This window comes from Rhagoletis pomonella, unplaced genomic scaffold, assembly GCF_013731165.1.
Source record: "Rhagoletis pomonella isolate Grant_MI unplaced genomic scaffold, Rhpom_1.0 Rhpom_scaffold_04160, whole genome shotgun sequence".
NCBI classification, from domain to species: Eukaryota; Metazoa; Arthropoda; class Insecta; order Diptera; family Tephritidae; genus Rhagoletis; species Rhagoletis pomonella.
In genome coordinates, this window is record NW_023462710.1 from 1 (window position 1) to 14,693 (window position 14,693).

The following is a 14,693-nucleotide window of genomic DNA, read 5'->3' on the forward strand; positions in this document are numbered from 1 at the left end:
TACATTTAATCAAATATACGGAAATCTTTTCATACACATGCAAATTGCAAAATTTCAAGCTTTCTTCTTCGGTAGCGTTATTAAGTATTTTAAACTTTATAAATGCAAATTTGTTATATGCATATATCTTATTGCATAATTTCAAACGTCTCACTTTGTAATATAAAAAGTCTTGTTTATTTTTGAATCATTTATTTATAAAGCGGTGTTTTTGCACAGTGGTTCCAATCAGACTTTACATACGTATGCATGCGTACATACATACATGTGTACATACATTTATTATTGAAACAAAGGAAATGTGGGCATTATTATATATGTAGCTACTGTGGCCACACATTTGAAGTATAAATCAAGTACAAAATAAAACACTGTGCGACAGTAAATTTTACACACAAAAAAATCAATATATTCGCGAAACTATGGGTAAATTATAGTAAAACTACGTACTTAGTTTTTATCTCTGACATCAGGATTTTTTTAAGGACTTTGAAATTTAAAAAATATGATTATTTCAAAAAATTATTTAAAAAAAATCAGTGCAATGTAGGATACTCTAAGTATGTATCATATAAAAAAAATTTAGAATTATGACAGAATATATTTTTTGGTGCATAAGGACGAATGGGTATGGAAAATGTCCTTTATAAATTTTGTTCTTAAATATCCTTGAAAATTTGCAATATTTTTTTTTTTTAAATATTGTTTGAGGACTGAAAACTTTATTAACTTAAAAAGAGAAAATTTATTCAAAACGCATTTTCAATACCTATTCGTCCTTTTAAGCCAAAAAACTTTATTGTTTTTAAATTCTACAGAATTTTCTCTCTCAATTGGTACCCTTATTGTTATTCTACATTGCACTAACTTTTTTAAATAATTTTTTGAATTAATCATACCTTTAAAATTTCAAAGTCCTTTGAAAAAAAATCCTGACATCAGAGTGAAAAACTAAAAACGCATTTTTGCTATATTTGCCCAATAGTTTCGTGAGTATATCGATTCTTTCTTGTGTTTTGAAATGTTTTTATTTTTGTCGCAGGGTGTAATCGATTACATAACATTTAACATATCAAGAAGCTATACATAAAGATAACAAAAAAATTATCGACCACAGTGGGTTTTAATATTAAAAACAAATTTTTGTAAAAACTGCAGATTGAGGGTATTAAAAATAAGCCTCAGATATTGAATGTTTTATTGCTCTTCTGTTATCTTTTAATAACTCAGTACGTGTGATCTTCATGTATTTTTTATTGTCAATATTTGGGTTTCCGCCACAGTTTCTTGCGCTTTGCGGTATGCGCCATTTGTACGATTCGAAGTTGGAATTCGGAACTACAGTTCTTACGTTGGTCTTCATAGGTGCCTTTGGATTGGCAGGTTATCAATCTGGCCCGGTGTTCATCCGCCGTAAGCGCACCACGCCATTTGCTTACTACTGAAGCACATAAAACGCTTGGTGTGCGAGCTGCAGCCCCCCTGGCGTAGACTTACGAGTGGCGAAGAATAGCACGCTCAAGCCGAACAGAGTCTCGCTGCACTAGGTAAAGGTTTCGTAGCATATTCCGATGGCAATTACGCTTTGTGAAGAACGCATGACATCTTGATCCGGTCCTGAAAATAGAAAGGAAGGGGGTTTGGTCTCAGATTTTCGATGAGATGGATGAGTAGGATAATTTGAAATTAAGGAGAGTTCTCCACGAGAAAACCCTTGTATTAGGGAATATTAGTCGCACTAGCTAACAAGACTATCGGCCTAGATGTTTGTTATATTTATGATACTAAATATTTAAATATGTATTACCCGGTGTAATAAAATTTCGCTCAGAACACGCACTCATTTGTGCCTACCTATATATATGAAACACGATTTTGATATTAATGATAGTTGATGATGAGAGTTAGGAGTATTTAATGGTAAAGTGGGTTTCAGTTAGGGTTGCCAACTTTTAAAACGCCTAAGGGAAGGAAACATAATTTTTAAATAGGACGTTGTATGAAACCGGCCTTGCTTTAGGAGGACACAATATTCGTTTAATTTCACGAAAAAATTAGGGAAAAGGCCTTCTGCATAAAAAAAAAAATTTTAATATTTCGATTACGGTTTTTGGCGGTTTGGATTCGATATGTTTATAAGTAAATGAGACCACTTAATTTTTAAATGGATTCCTTGTTATTTTTAATAATATTGTATAGTGTTGGGAAGTATCGAGTACTTTTGAGGATCGAGTTCTTTGGTATCGATACTTTTAAGGATCGGGTATTTTTGAGAGTACTGAGTACTTTTTTAAATATACACATGTTGATAGCATTTCAATGCTTAGTGTAGAAATCGTACAACCTGGCAGAAGTTTATTCAATTTAATATATGTATTATGTAATACCAAACTACCTTGATTAAATGGCTAACTGTACTGAGTATAAGTATTGTACTTGAAAATTATGGAGACTTGAAACTGAGTACAATCATTTCTGAATACCGGAAAATGTAAATAGAACTCACTACTTTTAAGTATCTATTCGACAATTAATACTGAGTCCTTTGAATCGATCCTTAGTACATGTATCAAAATTATGATTGGAACGAAATATTTTTGAGTACTGAGTACTTTCGAGTTCTTTTGTGAGTACTGAGTACTTTGGGGTACTCAGTATCGATACTTTTAAAAATCGGATACTGTCGATCCTTTTGAGAATCGAGTTCTGAGTACTTTAGGTATCGATACTTCCCAACACTAATATTGTAAAACTATAGCTCATTTTCTCCATATAAAAGAAATCGTTGAACATAAGTTCTTTGTATGGAAGAAAATGACTGGCATCCTCAACAAAAAAAAATGTAAAAAAATTTAACGGTAAGTCCTAGCCTTTTTACCTCCCTTTTATTAGCTCGGGGTGTAACTATGTAATATTGATGCGCCTAAAAGATGCAGCGATTTCTATTCTCAAGTATACCTGATGACAGTACGAATGGAAATTATAATAGCGAGGGCTTAGTTTATTAAAATATAATTTTATTTAACTTGCACTTTATTGTACTAAAATTGAATGGGCTACAAAACTGCAAACTTTTCCACAAAATCGAATTAAAAAGCTCGAAATTTTTACGAAAGTTTGTTGATTTTTTTGTAAATGTTGCACAAAGATTGAAACTTGGATTTATATGGTCTTTGTTAGAGAATATACTTTATTTTTATAAACGAATAACTATAATTAAAAAATTATTAAGATTAATTGGTAAAATCTTGTCAATATGTGAGTGTCGTAAAGTTTTGATACACACTATAATATATGTATATAGTATATATATCGTACTAGTATTATATTTCGCTGCAAAAATATATATTTTTAATCAACATTTAATTGCGTTTTTTGCTAAGGTTGCCCAACACTATAGCGGTTATCAATCAACAATAAGCAAAGCTTTTTCAGTGATCGAAAAAACGAAATCTTTATTTTTTTTAGCGGCATCCGGTATTCCTTTTGAGTCGTGAATAATCGGTCGCTCATACGAACTTTCCTTCTCGCTATATCGCTTTGAACTAAAAGAGAGCTGGCATTTACCATCCAATCCATTTTCTTGCAAAAAAAAAAAAGATTTTGTGCTATGCAGATAATTGTTGTGAAGTTTTACTTTGAAGACACTAAATTTTGATATGACTTCATATTGACATTTCTGTAAAATGGCTTCAAAGCTTATAACATGAAATATTCGCTCTTCAAAAATAATTTTCTTTAATTCAGCTTTTCTCAGTTCGTTTTTTACCTCACTGAAGCACCGACTAAAATTGTAACCTTTCGACCTTTTTCATCTCCGTTCCGCTATGCTCTTAGTCTTGATCTATAGCAGCATCAGCAAATAAAATCACAAGCGTACTCACTCTCTTTGGTTGTATTTTTTCATGCTAGAAAACCCAATTACTATTTGTACTAACTACGCTCACTGACTTTGTTATGCTCGCTTTCTACTCCGCCATTACACGCTGTTCTTATGCTTCGAAAATTTTTAGTACACACCAGTAAGGTGTATTAAACAAGGTGTGATCGCCAACTCAGTGTGGCTCTCTTCATAAAATTTTTTTCAATTTGACTTTATTGGATGGTTCAAATTCAATCACCTTTTGCACACAAAATTGTGTTGCGTGCTTTCAGCGCTTCATTCAGTCTATTTAAATTTTTTGGTTTACTATTTTAAAAATAAAATTTTTGCGTTTTCTCTCAACAGAAATAATAGCAACAAAAGTCAGCAAAACAAGTGAGTAACAGCAGCAAAGCTTACCATGCGAATTCGGTTGACAGTGTACGATAATAATTTCGTGTGGTTACACACTCGCTTTGCTTAGTACTCAGCGAATATAAGCGGCACTCAATTTTACGTATGTATTTTGTATTTTCGCATTTTCATATTTACCTCGTCTCTATTTTCGGACATCTCTGCATTCGTGTTGGCACACAACGCACTGTCGCACAGTGCCGCCTAAGTGGGCAAAAATCGAAAAATTCGTTGTCTGCATTGTAAACGTGTTTGACATTTTTGTAAAGGTAAATTACCTTTAAAAAAGAATTAAACAAAAATTTCCGTACAAAATAAATTTTATGCCGCCAGGAAGCCACTAAAGTGGACAAATGTTATACTAAGAATTTTAATAAGAGCATACCCATGCGTAAGCTCTTCACGGAAACAAATGTCAAAAATAAAAATACATTATTTGAAATAAAATGTTCGTTTGACGTTTTTTATTTCCATATAGGTAGTGGAGAACTACAGGAATAAAAAATTTGGAATAAACAATTTTTTTAATCAAAATTTCACAAAATGGTAAATTTTAATGGAATTAAAAAAAATATACGTATATGTGGTTTTTTATTATTTTATTAAATAGCACGGGTTTTTAACTTTCGAAGAAGCAATAAAAACATACTAAGTTTTTGCACTTTTTGAAGTAATGCGTTTTTTGCTAATGCATAAAATGTATTTTTTTTTAATTTTTTGTCAGTGCCATCAAATCTGCACGATCGTGCTATTTTCAAAAATTAAGTGTCAGATAAAAAATCTTGACCTGTAGACAATAGAGGTTTATTTTTTTTTAAGAGTTGCCACCCCTTAAAAAATTAAATTAAAATTAAAGTTAAATGAATTATTAAGAGATGGGTGTCAATCGAAATGTGCATGAAAAGGGTTTATTCCTCAAACACATATAGAGGGTTGCCACCTGATTAAAAAAACAAATTCCATTTGAATTAAAGTAATTGAAATAGATAGGTATCACCATATGGGAGTCAGACGAAAGAAGTTTAAGAAGGTGTTAGCCTGCAAATATTACGAAGAGGGCTGCCACCTATTTGTAAAGTCAAATTTAGTTAGACTAAAATCATACACTGTTGATCAGTGATTTGCTCTGATTACATTCCTTTTAAATGACTGGACTCTTAAATTGACTCTGGAATGTTTTTACTCTTCACTTATTTCTCGTTAAATATGTCAAATTTATTCTTTTGTCTGATACCCATATTGATATACATATTTCCGTTACCTTATTCCCTTAATTAAAGTGAATTTAATTTTTTATACATGTGGCAACCCTACTACGTGTCATATTGTAATATCGAATTCATTTAACTTATTAAATAATTTTAATAAAATGTGTAGCAGGTGGCAACCCTTTCCAAAAAAATAAAACTTTATTGCACATATGCAGGCCAAGCCCTGTCATTTGACACCTCACTTTTGAAAATACTCAATTTTACTAAGAAGCGTATCTTCATTTATATCCATCCATAATTCTATTTTTGCTCACATGTTATATGGAAGTGAAGCACTGTATGTCGGTGCTTTCTGCAGTAGGCGAAAATAGCGAATTGAGCAAATTGCTGTTCAACCATCTGCACTAGCCGCAAAGTGTACACAGAATGGGGGAAAAAATTATAGCTAAAAAGACTCGGAGAGGAAAATCCAAATTTTACGAATGATGTAGAAAAGACCTAAAGTGGAAAGAAATCGCTAGCAAAACATATATTTAACAGCCACGAACAGCAAAAACACATAAAAACAACAAGGCAATGGCAAACTTGAAATACATAGCAGCAAACAAAAACATTGAGCTAATGCTTAGTGTGTACCTTCTCTGCACACCTGTACGCACCACTGCGGCTCTCTCTTAGGCATTCTTTGTTAGCCGCTTAGCTTTTAATGCTGCTATTACCACCTCACACCTTTCCTGCTTCGTCCACGTCTCTCCTTCTACACTTATTCTGGAACTTGTTCGTCTTCAACCTTAGTCGCCGTGTCTGTGGCTTCTTCGTTTTCGCATTTATACGCTTTCATCAACACACCTTCTTCTCGGTTGGCACCCGAATGAAGGTTCGTGTCTTAAGTCTTTGGTTTGCAGCGATTCAGTTTCTTCGTGTACGCCGTCAGTGCTGGTTGTGTTTAGCGGATGGAAGAAAGCGTCTGCTGCCTCTTATGGACTAAGCTGAAAACAAAAATAAATTTTGCACGTTAAAACTGTTGGAAATATATTTAACTTTATTACAAGAACAACGAAAAGCTGAACACTGCGAATTTTTGGGTGTATGTGAGTGACGAAATTCCAGTGAAGAAAAAATAATATAAAAATATAGAAAATCGTCTATTAAATAAAGAGTATGCATACAATTTGTGTACTTGCATTTCACATTTCTGTGCAGAAAATTCTTTAATGTGGCGCAAAAAAGAAATAAACACAAATTCGCGTCTTTGAATTTACTTTGCATTGAGTTTGCTAAGCGAGTGTGCACAAATGGAATTGTGTGTGACTGTGTGCGTGTTTACTCGCTAGTTTTGTTGTGAAAGTGCAAATAAAAATTGTTTAATATGCAAAGAAAAAATCAAAAGCACTGAAAGCATTTTTTATGTGATTCTAAGTGAAATTTTTGTGGTATTAGAAATGCGCGAAAAAACGCATGAACCAGTTAGAGCGATTGAAAGAAAAAAGAAATACTAAAATTCGAAAACAGCATAATTGCTGGCAATATTAAAAGCAAAAACAAACATAAATATTACTAAAGTGTTAATAACATTATTTGAACTAAACAAATACTCGTAGTTCGAAAAACTTTTTATAACTGCTTTCTCGAGCACAGTTTTCATTAAACTCATACATATGGGTGTACGAATATTTTGCAATAACAAATTACATTGTTTATTTTCAAAATTGGTTTTTTAGAAATAATAGACTTTTATTGAAATATGTATTAAAGCAATTTGAAAAATTATCGAAAAATTACAATTATGTGCATCATCATCTTTAAAAAAAACTGCTTTAATAGCTGAAAAAATTATGAAATTTTTTTATTAAAATCCGTTAAAAGTGGGGAGTTTTAGTAAAAACAAAATACAGTATTCCATTTTAAAAGTGGGAGAAAAAAAGTTTCTATTTATCAAAATAAACATATTCTTTTTATTCATTAAAACTTTTTTAAATATAAATTTTCGAGAAAAGGTATTTTAAATCTAATATTAAAAAATTTATATTTTATTTATAAATTCAGGAAAAATCACAGAATAGCAGAAAAAAAATGTTATGAAAAAATTAAAAATAGTATTAAGATTAGTTAAAAGTTTAAAAATTTAGTTAAAACAAATTAAAGTTTTCCATTTCGAAAATTGGCATAGAAAATGTTTCTGTTTATCAAACAAAAAAAAATTTCATATTTGATATTGTTTTTTAAACAAAAATTATGTTTCTATGAATAGTGAAAAAAATGGTACTGTCGGTGTGAATTTAACCGTAGGAAAGATTTAACAAAAATATATATAAAAAAAAGTTGTATCTACTAAAAAATTTATATGTAAACAAACTGAACTTTATTTAGCCTAAGGGAAATAGGCGTACTAAATTTCGTTAGAGATCTCAATTTTTACTCGAGTTATCGTGTGCACATACAGACAGCCATGGTTTAATCGATTTCGCTTTGCATTCTGAGTATTTTTGTATATACATATGTATATGTCCATACCTATCTCGATTCCCATAGGCTGTTACAAACGACCGTTACGCGAACAAAGTTAATATACTCTTGTGCACAAGTGCGCTCGAGTATAAAAAAAGACATTTTTTATAAGTAACTTTTTTATAAAAAAGTAATTTTTTAGGTATACATATTTACAAATTTTTTATACTAAAAACTACTTTTTTGATTTTTGATTTTGTTTTATTTTCCTTTTCTTAAGGTTCAATGCACATAAAAAATGTATAGTCTTATTTAATTATCTACTAAAAAGATTTAATATAAGCAAAAAAAAAAATCGACATTACAATGTAATTTGTTTTTGAAAAATACGCACGTCTCAGTAAACTACACATCCACCATTCCATAGCCCATTCTAAAAAACATAACAATACCAGCTATTATTTGCAAATACTCGTAAACTAAAATTTTTCGACCTGCCCTCGAAAGGCGATTTTTCCGCTAAGCGCACAAATTTAAGCCAATTTAACGCTTGTTATTAAATATGATTATAAATTATACATGAATTAAAAAATGTTGGCCTTAACATTTTTCCACTAGCCGCTTCTGTTATTGTTGTCGTTCGAATAAAAATCAGCACTTTAATTTCTTTATTGTAAGTTTTGCTGTATTTAGTTATTGTTTTTTATGTATTTTTATTTTGAATCTACTCTATGCTTGGCTTAACAAAATTTTCCAGTTGCTTAATAGAATCAAAACATAATGAAAATGTGGACGTTTGTGTACAAAAAAAAAAAACATAGACAAAAACAAAATGCTGGCGTCATCGTTCGGCAATTTGAAACCACACCACCATTGAAAGCTTGGCAATAGAATGGCGGAGTTAAGCGAGAATGGCTCAGATATAACCAAAGGGGGGAAAAATAAAATTATATTGAAGTTCAAGCTGCGGTATTGCCTTGGAGAAAAATATAGGCTCCTAAGTTGCTTAGATGAAAAAAATAGTAAAAAATAATTAACAAAGGAAAGTAATATTATGTTAGAGAGATAGTGGCGGTTACCGCCAAGAACTTGAACCACCAACCAACAGGTTACCAACATTTTATACAAAGCTGAACAACTTTGTAGAAATACGAAGAGAAATAGAACTCCTATTTCCTCCCTCTACCCAATTACTGGAACCTATACTATTTATTACTTCGAAAAGATATGTTTTCCTAAAAGTACTCTATTAGCTCTTATGGCGTTCCTCTCTTGTTAGAGAATATACATTAGGTTCATGTTTGCCCAGAGATTCGATTAGCCACGCACTGATTAAATCTTTTACCAACTTATATGTATATAAAGTCAATTAGTGTGGCGTATTGCTTACTAATAACTCCTTTATCAGTAAGAAAACGGGTTTTTATGCCTGTTTATTTTAACATATCTGTGTGCAGCCCCTTAAGTAAGGAGCAGTGAGTTCTTGAGATAAGTAACTTTTTCGTTTTATTAAATTGTTATTGGTTACCTGCTTTTAAAATTTATTTCCATCAAATAGGTATATCGACTAAAATTCCGCATAGAAGTTGCCTTTAAAAAGAAGCTCTAATGGAATTCGAACCTAGATAAAGATATTTACAAAGCCAGGGTGTCATTCTGGATAGATGGATAGATATATTGAAGGGGTATGCACTGAAATCTAGTAGGTCTATTGTGCCCTCCACTCATCTCAAAACATATTCTATTCCTATAAACTCACCGCCAAGGAGCAAATACAATGGTGTCTCCTTAATTTAATCGCAGAAGCAACAGATGTCCTCTGAGCCTACAATGTCCAGTGGAGATGCCTGTAATGATTCTAAATTTTTGTTAGGGAGCTTAATGAGAAGTTTATACCTTTTTAGATTGTGCTCCCAGTAAGCGTTTGGCCTAGCGAAGGCCTCTTGTACTATGCTAGTATTGTTATCTCCTACTTATTATTCCATTTCTAAGCACTTGGGGAAGAACTGGGACATGAAACCTAAATTGGGTTGTTGTATGTACGAAGTCATTTTGATACCCATCCTAGGATGCACACGCCAGCCTGGTTAAATAAAACAAAAATGAAGTCTTCGCAGGCCGAACTTACCGCGGCTCTCGATGCGCATCAAGCAGTAGGCTCTAATGTTTACAATCACACTCATCTTGACAACAACGCAGAGGGTAACAATATGGTAACCCCATACACCCTCATAGTTGTAGAACAAGGGAAAAGAACCGTGGGAACCGTGTTTTCCAAGGTATAACTACCCTTAGAACTTCAAGGCTTTTTCCCTTATAGAACCAAATTGAACGATAAAGTATCAAAGTCCCGGAAATATAGCCACATCTGGCAAACAATAATTTCCATGACAAGACAAGAAGTAAGACTTTTTTTACTAGCCACATTAATCCTACAAACCGGGAAGTGTTTTGCTTTGACCAGCCCTGGTAGTCTACTGAGGAAAAGTAAGCTGTAAAGCACATTGTATGATATTGTAAGGGCCTTCCTATATATGTCTAGAGTTCGCTTCCTAGTAAAACTGTACCTAGCAGCGCATGACCTAAAAAGCATTCAGGCAGTTGAGTTACGAATGTTTTTTGAAAATTTCTTCAAAAAACTACACGACACATTTTCCAGGAAACAAATGGTATATTTTTTGACACTTGCAAGCTGCTGTTGAAAGAATTTGTCTACGCTCTAGCAAATGAAAGATGTATACAAAGCCAACTATAGGCAAACTGAGCCTAGGTAGGATCTAAAGAGATCTAGAAGAACGGGCATATCCAATGTCACCGCAACTAATTAACATTTGGGTTGGAGGTCAAGTGAAGATTCCAATTTCCAGTGTTGATTTTCAGGTTTAACTGCATTAGAGAACCGAATCATTTTCAAACGAAAGGGAAAATTTATTGCATGCAAAATAATCTGAGTTCACCATTTGAGAAAAGCTTGAATATCAATATTAGTTCATTAGTTTAAATGTTGAATATACACTTGAGAATCAAGAATTTCTCAAATATTGGAAAAAAATAGGGAATGGTTGCTTCTATGCATATTGGGGAGTACCATCTCGTGGATGCTGCAGATATAAAAAAAAAACTATGAGGGGAGCAAGACAGTTTTCCACATTCTTTTTGACGACCCACTCGGCACACATATTCTTTGAACCAAACCAACCACTTAATTTGTCCTATCCGAAGTAACAATGAAACCACAAAAATTTTGGGAAAAAAATATATTTATTTTTCAACATAATCTCCTTTCAGCTCTATACACTTTTCCCAGCGATGCTCAATAAGTAAGCACTCTCCGTCGACGATCATCCATTATCGTTTGTGGATTTTCTTCACCGTTTCTGGAGTCGTCGCCTCATTTGGTCGACCACTGCGATGCTCCTCTTGGCAGCTCGTACGGCCTCGTTTAAACTCTGCTACCCAATATTTTACTGTTGTAAACGAAGGGGCAGACCCGCCCAAATTAGAATCTATTTCAGCTTTTATATTGCATGGGCTGAGACCTTTCAAATAAAAGTATTGTATCATATAACGATGACCAATTTTCTCCATTTTCACAAATTCACTGAAAACATTCACTATTGACGGCTGCCAAGCATATACTAAACAACTTGGGCTCTTCAAACTTGAAACATATGCTTTATAGATTGTGTACTTTTTAACACAATGATATTTTTCAAACAACTACCGCCATCTCTAGGTTAGGTCGGGTACTTTTGGGACCACCCTCGTAATGACAGACATTTGCGAATTTTGACTTCCGGCCCAACTCAGACCAGCTTGAGACGTTGGTACTTAATAATGGAAATCCTCGCCTAACTTGGCATTTGAAAGCACTTCAAATGATTAGCCAGCCAAGCAGCAAAGCATTTTACGTGTAATAAAAGTAGTCACCTACAATTAAATTAACACCGCCATTGATGATTCAATGATGGACGTTAGCGCAAAATGCCAAGCGCAAAATACCAAGTGCCAACTGTCTGGCCTTCTCCACACGTTTGTGCGTTTCTTATTTCACTGCTTACTTATGTACATATTTTACAAATCTACAACGATGAGACTTTCACAACAACATTAGAAAAAGAACCCAATTAAACAATGAAAAAATTAAAACACAGCAACAAAAGCAATAACAGCAGTTTAACCAATAACAATGACAAAGTCAGCAAGTGCGGTGCACTGAGTTAAGTTGAGGTATTCAAAAATATTTCAAAAGAAAAAAAGTAAGATATAAAAAGCATACATATCTACTGCTACTTTGTCGATAGTTCCGCAAATGTGAGCGCAACAAATCGTCTCACTCACCTTCACCTGCGACCCACAACCGGCGGGGTGGGCACCAGCGGCGAACAGCGAGTCGCAGCGACCGCATGAGCCACCGCACCACACCGCAAAAGTCACACATGAACCACAAACCACTCACCGCACACCAAAGACCACAAAAAGCAGTCAGCCAGCGAGACGGGTGAACGGAATCAAAGAAAAAGAAAAGAATCGTTAAATTAAAGAAAACAAACAGAGCATTCTGTTGTTACGCTTTGCAGTTCCTTCTTCTTTTACATTTCTTCTTCTTCTTTGCTACTTTTCCCACATACAAGTACTTCTTTCTCTTCTGCTGTAATGCTGGTCGCTTACTGGCACTTTGCTTGGCTTGTGTCTCCGGTTCCATTGCATGCTTTTGATGGGCTTCTTCTTCAGCCGTTTCAACTCGGCTTTCTTCTTTTTCCCCCCCATCTTGCTGGGTGAGCGCTGCACCTTCCTCAAGACTTGAAGTGTTTATACGAGTATTTAAAAATAGTTACGTGTGTTTGTGTTTTGTATGGCGCTGTGAGCTGCAGTGAAAAAAAATTAAAAAAAATATTAATAACAGAAGTTACCGCTAAACGCAAAGTGATTGCCACTTTATCGCCGCCAGCGGAGCACCTTTCGAAATTTACGAAGAAAATCTTTAAGGCAAACATTTGAGTGAAAAAAAGAACTGAAATAATTACTGGTTTTTTCGTAGTTCAATTAATTTATTTTCTTTTTTACTTCATCTAATAAATAGCCAAAACCAACCACAGTGCAACAAAAGCAAAATCCATGCTATCAAACATAAATATATATCAACAAAACTAAAGTGTGAAATAAGGAAAAAAAACTACACAAAATAACAACAACGACAATCAAATAACTTCAAAATAATCCAGCATAAAAAGTATCAGAATCTTCTTCATCTAAAACCAAAAAAAAACAACAAAAAACACAAATCATCAGCTCCAGCTCCTCCTCTTTCTTGAATTTACTGCCGGTGAGTTATAGTTTCTCTTGCAATGAAAGAAAAGCTGCTTTACACTTACACACGTTTGTACATAATTTTAATCTTTTATGACACCAAAAACGCTCTGAAAAAAAAAATACACCAAATCAGCTACAGGAAGTTGCACGCTGAGGCGATTAAGAACGCTCAATAAATTGTGTTACATTTGAAAGCGGCTGTGCATTAAATTGCTGCTCATTTTTTCTCCTTTACTTCAGTTTCGATACCAATTTTCATTATTCTTGTTTTTGCTTCTAGCTGTGGTGATTCCATTCAGCGTTCAATGACATCGACGCCAACTGAGTTCGATAACAGTTTTCAATGTTAGGCAATTAACCTTTAATTTAAGCATGTGGGTATACCTGTACTTAGTGCGACTGTGAATGGAAGGTTTGGTTTTCTAATAAGCCGCAAGATTTGTATTGATTTTTTTTTGTTGTTTAAACTAGTAACTCACTACATAAATCAAGCTTCTACTAAATATTTAAAAAGTTGAATTAATTTTTATTTATTATTTTTAGTTATTTACTTAACTATCACATTCAAATTGTTTTCCATCATAAATATTTGTCGTAAATTTTTATTTACAATATGGCTCTTTCTATAACAAAAGCCATAAAACTAATTTTGCAAACTTTGTACAAAATTCACAAAAGTTCATCGAACTTCAAAAAATTTTCATCAAAATTTCAAATTGTTTAAACAGAATTTTTAGAAAATTTTTGTTTTTTAATCAAAATTTTTTGAAAATTTTCACTTTTTTAGCCCACTCAATTTTAGTATAACAAATAGAGTGCAAGTTTGAAAAAACTAAAAATTACGATTGATTTTTTTGTTTTTCTGTCGAGGGTGTTGCGCTTTTTCTTCCATATAACACATGAACCAAATCTATTTATTGAATATATGTATATATAATCTTACAATTGACAATTCCTTGTCCAATCCGAACTCCCCTAAGTCATCCAATAGAACGTTTGGTGACATCGAGACCTTGATTCACTTTTTACAGTGGGCTTATAAGGGACAGAACCCCAAGTTATAGTACATATACAGCCCAATTCTTAATACTCCCGGGGAATTTGTTCTCCGGGAATTTGTTTCTCCCGAAAAAGAAATCCTTCTATAATTAACTACCAGGGAAAACTTGGGAGGGGGAAGTTCGAACTTCGAAGAAGCTGTTTTACACTTTTTTGAGAGCTCAACTCCGCCATTTAATATAAAAAGTCTTCAGGGAATTTTTATTCATGATAGGAGGAAAGGGGAAAAGAGAGAAAACTGCCAGGGAGTTTCTGTTCAGAATCGGCCTGATAAAGTCGAGTCATACGAGGTTATGTAGTAGATCTTTCTATAAATTTGTGGTGCTTAGTTAGACTAATGGTGATTTCGTTTCTACCAAAAAATGCCGCCTTTTGATTGCCCCTCT

The 14,693-nt window shown here is 33.3% G+C and overlaps 1 long non-coding RNA gene across 2 annotated transcripts; it reads left to right on the forward strand.

Annotated features, from left to right (window-relative positions):
- The first annotated feature begins 6,364 nt into the window (after positions 1–6,364).
- LOC118754587 lies at positions 6,365–13,193 on the forward strand. Of its 2 annotated transcripts, none has more exons than XR_004994916.1 (2): positions 6,365–6,646; positions 13,019–13,193. It is a non-coding gene; the product is annotated as an uncharacterized LOC118754587 (long non-coding RNA). The 2 variants fall into 2 exon arrangements; XR_004994915.1 differs by having other exon boundaries at positions 6,384–6,578.
- Positions 13,194–14,693: the final 1,500 nt, after the last annotated feature.